This window comes from Kogia breviceps, chromosome 3, assembly GCF_026419965.1.
Source record: "Kogia breviceps isolate mKogBre1 chromosome 3, mKogBre1 haplotype 1, whole genome shotgun sequence".
Taxonomy (NCBI): domain Eukaryota; kingdom Metazoa; phylum Chordata; class Mammalia; order Artiodactyla; family Physeteridae; genus Kogia; species Kogia breviceps.
In genome coordinates, this window is record NC_081312.1 from 49,627,956 (window position 1) to 49,640,967 (window position 13,012).

At 42.0% G+C, this 13,012-nt stretch overlaps 1 long non-coding RNA gene across 1 annotated transcript in view; it reads left to right on the forward strand.

The window, feature by feature from the left end:
• The window catches only part of LOC136793790 (uncharacterized), a 79,962-nt gene that overhangs the window by 8,263 nt on the left and 58,687 nt on the right, over positions 1 to 13,012 (forward strand). The window lies entirely within an intron of this gene.

Consider the following 13,012-nt stretch of genomic DNA (forward strand, 5'->3'; position numbering starts at 1 on the left):
TGTTGCCAGGAGGGAAGTATATAACCTCCCAAGCATCCTAGCCATGGGACTTGAAGAAGATGGAAGATATAGGTCTGGTTATAGGTTATGTAGGTGGAGCACCAGCAGCATCTACTATGTGTGCAGTGCTCAGGTTCACTGGCTTCCCACATTAAGTTCACTCCATCTAGATACAACTTCCCCAGGATTCTAGTTGGTCACAATTTCTGGGGAAGCTTGCAAGAGGAAGGTTAGAGGAAGAAGGTAGATTTCTGCTGTGGCAGTTGGTGCCAAGGCTATAACTAATGTTATTACTGCCTTTTTAAACCACCTGTTCTAGATTCCCCTCATCCTTGGCTAGTACTTCTGCTAGTCTAAGTGGTTTGCTTGGTGGAATGACCTAGACCCACATCACTGAAGGGTCTGGGCTACACTTCACTGTGCCCTAGCAGTCTGTGGTTGCTATACTTGCCCATTTACAGTTAAAATCAGGTATGGGAGAACCACAGGATGCCTCAGTAGATCACCTGAGTGCCAAATATATTCCTCCCACCCCCATTTTGTATCAGGCTTACCTCCTTATAATGATCAGGGTCAACTGCATCTGGCAGTGTGGGAACTCCTTTGTGTGCTTGCCAGTCTACTGGCACAAGGAGGCTTAAGCGACCACATGGCAGCCACAGAAATAAGTGTAATAGGTATCTTGATGTACCACCTGTTGGAAATATCCCCCTTTTGTGAACCAGGACTTCTAGACCCATAGGGCCAAGGGTTGTGAGAAATGGGAAGCACAAAGTCCCCAAGTGGGTCACTGGGAATACTGGAGAGCAGTGCTACTCCTATTTCTGTCCCTTGGTTCTCTAGTTCATGTTGTTCTTCCACCTGTTTGGGACATAGTACCATAATATGGCTTTTGGTTCCCCATCTTGAAGGATAACACCCCCTCCTCACAGGGTGTCTACCTCCAACTCGGCATGTCAGCGGTGCCTTCAAGTGTCCTTTCCACAGCTCTATCAAGCTGGCAACTTCTGGATGATGAAGTATGTGATAGAGCCAGTGGATCTCATGTTCATGTATCTTTTCCCACACTGGTGGTCTTTGCCATGAAGGTTCACTTAGTCCAGGGTGGTGTTTTTCAGGATACTGTGTCAGGTTATCAGGCAGTCTATGAACATTTGGATAGTGCTGCTGTACTGTGGGTTAAGAAAGGCAAACCTATACCTGAATTATGTGTCAGTCTTGATCAGTGATGAATCATTGACCTTTGCAGGGTAGAAGGCACCTGATGGAATCACCCTGCTGTCAGGTTGCTGGTATGTGTCCTCAAGGATTGGTACAATATCAGGGGGGCAGTTTGGGTTTCTGTTGCTAGAAAGTGAGACATTCAGCAGCAGGAATAGCTCCATGTTCTGTTGTGCCCAGGCAGAGTCTCCACATATGCCTCTGTGGCTATTCTGTTCTTGAGCCCAATAAGTAAGCCCTGGAGTGGCCAGTGACAGAGGCTGGCTGACATCTACTGGCCAAATCATCTTGTCTACTTGGTTACTTAGTGTTTCTTCTGCAGTGGATGCTCTCTGGTGGGCATCTGGTGGGCATATTGTTCAATATGAAGATCTTACACTTTGTTCCCACTCTAAACTTTGTTCACATGCCTCTTTCACAGAACACTTTTGTTCCCATACCCTCTTGGTGGGCTGAACAAAGGTGTATATATATATATATATATATATATATATATATATATATATATATATATACATTTTTATACATATTTGCAGAGAGAAAGAGTGTGCATTATAGTTATATATATATAAATCCATTAGTTTACACCAGTATCTCTAATTCAGTCCAATATCCGGGTGCTAATTCTAGTTTTCTCCCTTTCTATATTTGTAACTCCCTTCTCCAACATTGAGAAGTCCAGTTCCCATTTTCCTTAATAAGTTTACTTATAGGAAATTTATAATTTCCCTATATGTAATCTATCTCATATTGCCATTGTTGCCCCCTGCCCTTTATGGACACCCTCCTCACCCCACTTGGGCTCCAATACCTGACACGAGTTCTTCCTTCCAAATGTATGCCTTCCTCATTCTTCTAAGGCTCTAATACCTCATGCCAGTCCTCCCCTTCTGCATGGATGTCTTCTTCACTCTATTCCGACTTTGACACCTCTCGGAGGGAGGTAGGGGCCTCACGCAGTCCCCAAGTCTGAACCACATGGTCCAAACCATCTTTACCAGGGCTTGACAGTAGGGACATTGGTTCAGATAATGAGGTAGAATTACCTTGTTTTTTTTCATTATCTGTTTTCTTTGTGTAAGTCTCTCTCTAGACTCACCCAATAGGGGGACAGGGCAAGAGTAAAGGATTGTTAGCAGGGCAGAATTGGAGAATTTCAATACCCTCAACTATTATGTTTCTAAACTTAGGCCCAATAAGTGATGAAGACGTAAAGATAAAAATGGAAAAATATAGAAGTATCATTGTTGTGTGGCAGTATATGAGACATATTAATTTTCTTTGTTGTAACAGACACTATACAGAACTCCTTGAATGCATGTCAAAATATTCAGATTGGGGCTTCCCTGGTGGCGCAGTGGTTGAGAGTCCGCCTGCCAATTCAGGAGACATGGGTTCGTGCCCCCGTCTGGGAAGATCCCACATGCCGCGGAGCGGCTAGGCCCGTGAGCCATAGGCGTGGAGCCTGTGCTCTGCGACGGGAGAGGCCACAGCAGTGAGAGGCCTGTGTAACACACACACACACACACACACACAAAAAAAAATTCAGATTAACAAATTACAATGTAATCACAACAGCCACATGTAGTGGATGAGAACTGCCTTGAGTAACAACCTTTTAATTTCCATCTACCACTTAACACCATAAAATTGCTCTCTTAATTTTATTATTCCACATACTCCTGGAAATGCTTCCATTTCAAAAGATAAAGGCAGGGGAAAACTTTCTCAAATGAAGTTCTTCTTGCTGTAATAATTGTGTTTTCACCATAAATGATGAGATCATGCCTATATCTCCTTGGCCATAAGAGCTGGAAATGGACATTGAACTGCAGTTATTGCTGGTAGGTCAGTCATGGAATAAAAGCAAGAGCAGATTTTGAAATGTGTTAAGACTAGGGTCACCAAATAAAATACAGGTTGCCCAGTTACATTTGAATTTCAGATAAGCAAGGGATTCTTTTAGGACAAGTATGTCCCATATATTAAATGGGGTATACTTATACTAAAAAATTATTTGCTATTTATCTGAAATTTAAACTTAACAACATGTCCTGTATTTTTATCTGCTACATCTGGCAACCCAAGATGAGAATAGAAGCCCAAAAATTCTAATCTATTTGTTTTTCTAAAGCTGTGGAACAATCTCAACCACTTTACTCAATTAAAAGAATATAACCCAGAGAAAAACAACTGGCACTAAGCTGGGAGTTTTTCCAGATGTTACCAGGATTGAAATTAACTGGTAAAAATGGAAGAAACAGACTAGGGGAATATCCCAATCCTAGGAGAAACAGAGAGGGTGAAAGAGGGAGAAACCAAGAAGGCAGAAGGAAATATAAGGAAGAGAAAAGAGAAAAAGAAAGAAAGAAGACAGAAGGGAAGAGAAAGAAACTACTAGGAGAAGGAAGGTGGAGCCACAGAGGAGAGGGCGTAACCATTTTCACCAGCTCAGCAGAAGCAGAATGGAGACAAAGTCCACCATGGGAACCCCATGGCCATTCCATCTCTAGCACCAAAGCAAAGATATCTCCCATCTCAGAAATCATGATGAGATGCATATCAGATGAAGAATATAGTCAACTTAATGTCCCAGCCCCCCAAAGGATAAGCAATTATATCTGTGCTCCAGAGTCAAGCCATAGGCCCAGAGTGATTTCTTATTATGAAAAATGCTTCTGTAACATCTCCGCATATCCACTTTCTTCAAAATGAGCCTCTCTAAATATGTAACAAACATCCTTTCTTATTCATGGCTTTGGAAATTATTGCAATAAAATGTACAGGAATAGAGTCATAATAACATCCCAAAAGATCCTACCAAGAAATCAGATATTTTGATACCACATACCACAAATAATATCCTAGAACTTAGTTTTCTTACACAGTAGAAACTTCTAACATTGCGTTTATATTGTAATAGTAACAAGATAGCATTATAATTCTGGCTGCAGAGTTTAAGCAAATGAGGAAACTGAAAAATATCATGGAAGCTTTAGAAACTATCTGATCCAAATATCTCTCCCAAGAGATGAAGAAATTAACTATTAGGTCAACATCTCATCTAAGTTGAGTTTTAAGAGGTCTGGATCAGTTACAAAGTCATGGTAGCAGAAACTCTGGTGTCCTGCCATAGTTCCCACCCTCGCCAGGTTACTCTAGCATGTTTTCCAACTGCCAGCACCATCATGTATTTGTCTGAGAACAAGAACTCCTGCTGCTGGAACCAGCAAGATAAAACTTTACTGCCATCACTTTGTGATGGTCAGTGGGTTGGAAAATTACCTCTTCTTGGGAGCAGCCCTCAAGCACTCCCCTATTCCTTAAGTGAGATAACTGAGGTGTGCATGAGATCCAGGCTGGCTCCACATGTTCCTCCCGTGGGATCAAGCACAATCTCTCACATGGATAGCTCCCTGGATAGCACCCTTTATTGGCTGACTTCCCTTCTTTGTGTCATTTCTTCACTCTTCTATCAGTGCTCTTTTCACCTCCCAAATCAACTATCTGCACTTGAGTCATTGTTTGCTAGTGGGGAACCCAAACTAAGGCAGTCAGACTTCTAGAAGCCTGTTGTATCTCCAAATTTCTGATCAATATGATAGGTTATTAGAATGCATTTGGTAAATAAATCTCATTTTATTATACTTTGATAATATACTATTGTGAATAATAACAACAATAATTGCTACTTGGATCACAATATTTTCAAGGAATTTATATAGACATAAGTATATATATTGCTAATTCAGTATTCTTTCATTCATTCATATTTTTTCTTTTAGATGAATTTGTGAATTAGTAAAATATCAACAAGAAAAGTGAAACTTTATTATCAGTAGATAGAAATCACTAGGCCCTTAAGATAAAACAAGAAGAAAAACATAATAGCTTTAAAAAAAAAAAGTGAGGTGAGGCGGACAGAGAGAGAATGAAGTCCATTTAAACACTCTGGCATCATTTAAGTTGCTAATTACTTCTTATAGCAGCTAAATGGGCTAGGTTACCTTTGTCTGTGACCTACTAGATCAGTCTAAAAACTCTAGAATTAGAAAGTTCAGAGGTTTCTTTGAACTCTAAACATTTCTTCTTAAGGAAAGTCATCTCAGTGTTTCAAGCACTCTACTTCTCAGGCAAGAAAGGATTTAAGAAAGTTAGGAGGAAAGAGACACTTTATTCAAGTCCCCATGGGGTAGACAGTTGATATATTTTGGGCTGCCCTACTCTTGAATTACCCTTCCTATATTGGGAAATTCTCCATCTTTTGAGTCCTGTCCTTCCCCTGACCGAAGCCAGAAACCCCTTACCACCTCCCATGCAACTAGGCACCAGCATGTATTAGGGGCCACCCCAACCAGGCATACTCATGCAACACCTCAATTCAGAGACTGGTGACCCACCTGAGCTAGTGCTACACAGATTCATTCTGGGGAAGGTGAATTGCAAAGACATGGATTTCCAGTGGCAGAGAGGGCTGAGGTTCAGCTTCAAGCTACAGCTTGTTTTGGGGGGCAGCAGTGAGCTGTGGTCCTGCCTCCATCTGGTGACTCCACGGGACCGTACTGTGTGATGATTTACATGTTGCTCCTGAGACTACACACCTCAGATGAGACTCGAACCCAGCCAAAATTCACATTGGGACTGGAACCCACAGGCTGGGACTCAAACCCACTGTCTTTTAATTGAGATTGCACACCTGGTCTCAGGACTTAGTGAAGCTCAGGTTCTTTATGTCTCAGCACAGAAGGAATTCAGAGAGAGGCAAAGTGATTGGTTAGAAGTAGATTTGTTGGGCTTCCCTGGTGGCGCAGTGGTTGAGAATCCGCCTGCTGATGCAGGGGACACGGGTTCGTACCCCGGTCCGGGAAGATCCCACATGCCGCGGAGCGGCTGGGCCCGTGAGCCATGGCCGCTGAGCCTGTGCGTCCGGAGCCTGTGCCCCGCAATGGGAGAGGCCACAGCAGTGAGAGGCCCGCGTACCGCCAAAAAAAAAAAGAAGTAGATTTGTTGAGAGAGAGACACACTCCATAGACAGAGTGTGGGTCATGCGGTCCATCTCAAAAGGCGAGGGCAGCCCCGAAATACGGGGTGGTTAGTTTTTATGGGTTGGGTAATTTCATAGGCTAATGAGTGGGAGGATTATTCCAGCTATTCCAATATTTCAGGGGAAGGGGTGGAGATTTCCAGGAATTGGGCCACTGCCCACTTTTTGGCCTTCTATGCTTAGCTTCAGAACTGTCATGGTGCCTGTGGGTGTGTCATTTAGCATATGCTAATGTATTACAATGAGCATATAATGAGGGTCAAGGTCTACGGGAAGTCAAATCTTCCACCATCTTGGACCTAGCTGGTTCTAATCAGATTATGTTGTATCCTCAACGGCTATGACTTCCTTTTTTAAATGTTGTGCCCTGCCCTCTTCCCTCCTATTTCATTCTGGGCTATATAATCTTTAAAACTGATTCTCTGGTCCTTTGGAAGAGGCTTTGTGCTACCAAAATCACTTGCTACATTTCTTTTATGCTTAAACTAGCTAGAGTTTGCAACTCTGTGGCCTGCAACTAAGAACTAGCTGACATACCCTTTATAATATGCAAAGCTACAATGCAGGTAATTTAAAGGTGAATGGAATCTTCTCCTCAAGGAGTTTATATAGCACAGTGGAGAGAAAAAAAGCAAGTGACCACAATGTACAGTAGACGCTGAGAAGGCAGAAGAGTATTGTAGGTAAGAGCAAACCCTTTGGATCCATACTGCCTGGGGTTCAAATCATGGCCCCACCATTGTTAACTTTGTTTCAATGGACAAGTTACTTAACTTCTCTGTGCCTCAGTGTTTTTATCTGTAAAATGGGGATAATAATATAACTATTTTATAGAGTTTTATCATGGAGAGTCCTGAATGTTTTCTCACATCCATTCTCTCCTTTCTGGGCACATGGCCGATCAACTAAAGATTATATTTTCAACCTCCCTTAGAACTAACTCAATGCAGCTATGTCACTAAGTGTTAACCACTGGAATGAGAGCAGAAGCAATGTGCACTACCCTGGCTTTACTTGGTTAAAAGGAAATTCCTTATCCTGGACTTATATTCTTTCTTCCCTTTCCTCCGTTTGAAAATGTTGATTATGGGTGAGGAATGGTAATGGTGAAACTTAATGTTGAGGATGGGCCATCCTGCTAGGCTGGGTTCATGGGTGACTCTGTGGAGCAGAACAACCCTTCTATCATCATTGCAGTGTTATAAGAGAAATCAATGGCTGTATTAGTCAGGGTTCTCCAGAGAAACAGAGCCAATAAGAGATAGCTACATGCATACATACATAGTTAGATACATACACACACAGAGATAGAGATATGTTAGAGGAGATTTATTATGGGAATTGGCTCACACAATTATGGAGGCTGAGAAATGCTGTTGTTACTGAACCAAACTTGGGTCTGCTCACCTGCCACACAGCAAAGCCAATCTACTGACACCAGGGTGTGATGAAGGAAAGTACAGTGTTTATTGCAGATGCCAAGCAAGGAGAATGGGAAGCTTATCCTCAAAAGATGCAAACTCCCCAATTGCTTTCAGGGAAGGGTTTTTAAAGGCAACGTTAAGGGTGAGGGTTGCAGGGTGCATGATCAGCTCATGGACTTTCTTCTGATTGGTTGGTGGTGATGTTTTGGGAATCCTAATCATCATCTTTCTGGTTCCAACCAGTCTGAAGTCTATGTGCTTGTGGTCAGTATGTAGTCATCATAATTCGCCTGGGTAGAGATCTTAGTTTCTGCAGAACAATTCAAAGATATGTGTCAGATTGTTATGTATATCCCTTGAGGAGAAACTAGGGGTCCTGTGATTCTGCTTTATCACTGAACTATTGTTTAAAGTATCACTGCTTTTCTTGCTTGATCGCTTTTCCTTTATTTCTGCATCCCCTCACTTCCCTAATTAGTAACTGCTTGTGTCTGCTGTTTGGAACTCAGGGAAGACCTAGGAGACTAAAGCCTTTTTCTTTTTCTTTTTTTTTTTTTTTTTTTTTCCTTATTGGCTTCTTAACAATTTGTTGCTTATTAAATATTTAGCAAGACTCTGAGGAACAGGGCTATGGTATCATATGAGTGGCTTTCAAACTTTTCTCCATAAAGTTGAAGAGTTCAAGGTGATCCTCTATGACAATGATGCCCCAAAGAGTTAAGACTATAAATATGAAAAGTATAAAGGACTTGCCACTGAAGGGCCAGAGAAGGCATATAGGAAATGCACTACAGTACAATAGTTTTGTGTACTACTAATATCATTATTTATAGGTGAATTAGTTTTTCATTTCATTACAAAATGCCATTATTAAGTTTCAGTAAGTTCTAAAAGTGAAGCCTTTTTCTAGAAACAGGGGACATGGAGGGACTTTTATATCCAGGAAGGCCCCACAAGGTGCTTGGATTCATTGTTTGCAAACCGGAGAACCAGTTTGCAGTAATTCAGTCCAGATCTGAAGCCCTGAGAATGGGGGTTGGGAGGATAAAAGGTGATGAGGGGACACACTTGTGTAAGTCCAAAGGCCTGAGAACCAAGGACTGCTGTGTCTGAAGACAGGAGAAGACAGACATCCCAGCTCAAGAAGGGAAAAAGAGAATTTGACCTTCCTTCACCTTTTTGATCTCTTTGGGCCCTCAAAGGATTGGATGATGTCTACGGCCATTGATGAGGGCAGATTTTCTTTATTCAGTCTACTGATTCAAATGTTTATCTCTTCTGGAAACACTCTCATAGACATACCCAGAAATAATGTTTTACCAGCTATCTGGACATCTCTTAGCCCAGTCAACAAATAAAATTAACCATCACAATGTCTTTATTTTTTAAGCCTTTGCATCACTTGGGCTCTTTATCACAGCAACGCTGGCTTTTATCCTAAATACTATAGTTATTACAAGGATTACACATGTTTTACCTGAGCTTAGAACAGTACCTGGCTTAAAGTAAGCACTATATACGTTTTGCTAGTATTAGCCCCATTTTTTTTTCATGTGAAGATATTGAGGCCTAGATAGATTAAGCAATTGAACAATGACTATACTCAGTGTCAGAATTAGGATTTAAACCCAATCTGTCTGCTATAGAATGATGTATAAGTTTCAAATTAATAAATGTCTTTGTTATTTAAACAAGTTTCACACTTAAATAAAAATAACAAGGTCCTAATTGATATTGTCATCCCTAAGAATTTACATTTATTAGGTTCCCTTGAAGATCAGGAGGGGACCTTTCTATCCCAGGCTTCCTTTATCCTCTTATTAACAATGAAATGAGTCATCAGGGGAATAGGAAGTGAGTGGCAGTGTCTCTAGAGTTGGGGTCCAGGGAGGTGATCGTGAGAGGATTCTAATTCTCACTGAACAGGCTCTCTGTGGGGTCCAGCTAGGAAGGGAGAAAGTGAGGGTAAAAGGACCAAGGAGGGTACTTACCTGGCGGTGCAGTGGATAAGAATCTGCCTGCCAATGCAGGGGACACGGGTTCGAGCCCTGGTCTGGGAAGATCCCACATGCCGCGGAGCAACTGAGCCTGGGTGCCACAACTACTGAAGCCTGCGCGCCTAGAGCCCGTGTTCCACAACAATAGAAGCCACCGAAATGAGAAGCCCACGCACTGCAACAAAGAGTAGCCCCCGCTCGCCGCAACTAGATAAAGCCCGTGCACAGCAACGAAGACCCAACGCAGCCAAAAATTAATTAATTAATTTTTAAAAAAGAGGACCAAGGGGCTTTGAGCTCAGATGCCAGCTCTCTGTCCCTCTAGGTATATAAAGAACAGGTGAAGCACAGGGAGGACTGGGAAAGACAGAAGGATGAGAAGTAGCAGTCACGCAGGGTATTTCAGACCAAGCATAAAGACTGTTTCAGCCTTTGCCTTGACGGTTTGTACATATTTGTTTTTTCCCTCCTTTTTAAAAAAAATAAATCTATTTATTTATTTTTGGCTGCGTTGGGTCTTCGTTGCTGCGCGCGGGCTTTCTCTAGCCGCGGCGAGCAGGGGCTACTCTTTGTTGTGGTGTGCAGGCTTCTCATTGCGGTGGCTTCTCTTGTTGCGGACCACGGGCTCTAGGCACTCAGGCTTCAGTAGTTGTGGCACGTGGGCTCAGTAGTTGTGGCTTACGGGCTTTAGAGCCCAGCCTCAGTAGTTGTGGCGCATGGGCTTAGTTGCTCCGCGGCATGTAGGATCTTCCTGGACCAGGGCTCAAACCTGTGTCCCCTGCGTTGGCAGGCAGATCTTAACCACTGCACCACCAGCGAAGCCCCTTTCCCTCCATTTTAATGATCAATGAGATCACCCTATCATCTCTTTGGGAGAGGTATTTCTTTTATGTTAACAGCTCATATCATTTCACTATATTCTGCTTGCAAAGGATTTTAGTCATTTAATGGTTCATTTGCTCAGTCTGACGATTGAAAACCTATAGATTGCTTCTCCCAGCTTGACTGCATATGGATCTAATGTGACTTTTGATCAACAGCCCTACTGCACAGCAATAGTAGGGGACTGCCAGGATTGCATGGGAAGGAAAGGAGAACTAGAGTTTATTGAGCACCCACTATGTGCTTGACATTTAAGCATATAATTTTCTTTACTTTTACTAACTCATGACATTTTATCATCCCAGTTTTCAGACATGAGAAACCCAGGTTAAAGAGGTTACATAACTTATATGTAACCAGTGTCACAAATATAGCAAGTGGAGGAAATGGTGTTCAAACTCAACTGCCTCTGACTCTGAAATCTGTGCCTTCCACTCTACTCTGCACACATCTGTGAGGATGCTACCATTCAGACTGAACTGAATTTTCTCTATAAAATGGGGAGGATAAAGTTACTTACCTCATGTAACTGAATAAAATGAAATAATGTATGCAGTTAGCATGGTGCCTGGCACATAGTAGATGTTGAATGTGCTTGGAAACACGTACTCATTTTCTGTATGTGACCATGAATTGATAGAGTTCTAATGGCATTTCATTTTGCATTGAAATCTATGAAGCTGACTGATTTGTCATCTTGATCTGCCTCCCTAAGCTGTGAGTGGACCCTTGGGCTAATTGTTCCATTTGGTAGTAAATGACGTTTTATCGTATGAAGACAAAAAAATAATATGGTAGTTGACTTTTCTTGGTTGCTGCAAAAGGTAAACAAAAGCAAATGGGTGGAAGTTATGGAAAGGCGGACTCCAACGATATTTAGAGAGAGAAGTCCAGTTGTCAGATGCTTCCTCAGGAAGTAAAGGCCACTGAACATGTCCAAGCTGACTGGGGGACCCTCTGACGAAGGTCGTGTGTGACAGCATCCTCTACTGGGCAAGACACCAGACTACAATGTCTCTCTCATCCAGTCTCTTGGCCAAGTTTCTATTGCTTTTTTGTAGGTTGCAGAGAACAGTTCCTGGGTGATTTCAGGACATCTCAATCTTGAAATTTATATGAATTATGCTTGATTGAAGACTGTTTTCCGCTTCAAAAGCCAGTTTTCCCATTTTTTTCCCCCGCTGCACCTTTTGAGGGAGGAACCGTGTTGAGCATCTGCTCCCAGATTTCTGTCCTGTCCTCCATCTATGAAGAACACCCCCGTTCCCCTGTGGGTGGGAGGCTTGACTCTCCTTTTAGAAATTCCCTTCTGTGCTGCGCTAATCACATCCTCAGTACATTTTACATATTATTTTTAGGAGCAAAGTATAAAGAATCCTAGCACCAACAGCAGTTTCTGTGGCAACCTGCATCGCCCCCTTGCTTGTCCAGCTGTGCAGAATTAAATTCTGAAAGAGGCCATTTTACATCATGTAAAGGAGATCCAAAGTGAGGGTGCTTTTTAAATGAGGGTTTTCTAAGTTAAGTGGGAACCAGCCAGGAATTAGGTTGGGAGGTGGATGGGTGAATAAAAGAAACAGAACCTTTACTTCGAACTAGAACTCAAAAGTGCCAGGTGTTCACAGGCATGCCCTAGTTGCCCTGATTTTTTTCCCACAGGATATCATTTTAGATACAGAAATAGCATTTAGAACAATGAAAACTAGGTTTGAATATTTATATCTGGGGAGTTTGTTGATAAATCCTCCCTCCTCCTCCTCCTCCTCCGATCCCTCCTCCTCTCACGGGGTCTGCCTGCATAACCTTCCAGGTTAGACTAGGTTAGAAAATGACACGCTTTTCATGTTTATCTTGAATAGCTCTTTCAAGCCAACTATCCAATCTTCCAGGAGGCTTTCACCAAACTCTCCCTTCCTGACACAGTCAAAACAGGCTGAGTCTCCCTGGGCCAGGCTGGAGGGTGCGCCTATAAAAGTTGTGCCCTGAGAATGTGATTCGGGGGACATGGAAGGACCACCCATCCAAAATAATCTCCTCCAAGGACAACTGATGTCCCAGATTATCGTAATAACCACTACTTTGTGTTGTCAATTGACTCCATCTGATTCTGGGAAATTACAAATATGATTCTGGGAGGAATAACATATTCTAATGAACATTATATTTTACATTCTGTTTGCTTCTAGGAAAATATGACGTGGCCCATAATTTTTAAAAAAGAGACATTTCTTCTAAGGCCATTAGTTTAGAGACCACAAAAAAGAAAAAATAAATATGCCCCAAACTTAGACTATGCTTAAACATTGATTGAACTCCAAGTTTCCTGAATTCAAATGAGTTTTTAAATTATGATTCATTACATGCTTATCACCTGTTAAAAGATACCAGTTTGTCAGGAGAGAGACATTTTTCTGATACAAAATACTTTTTTTAAATTAATTTTT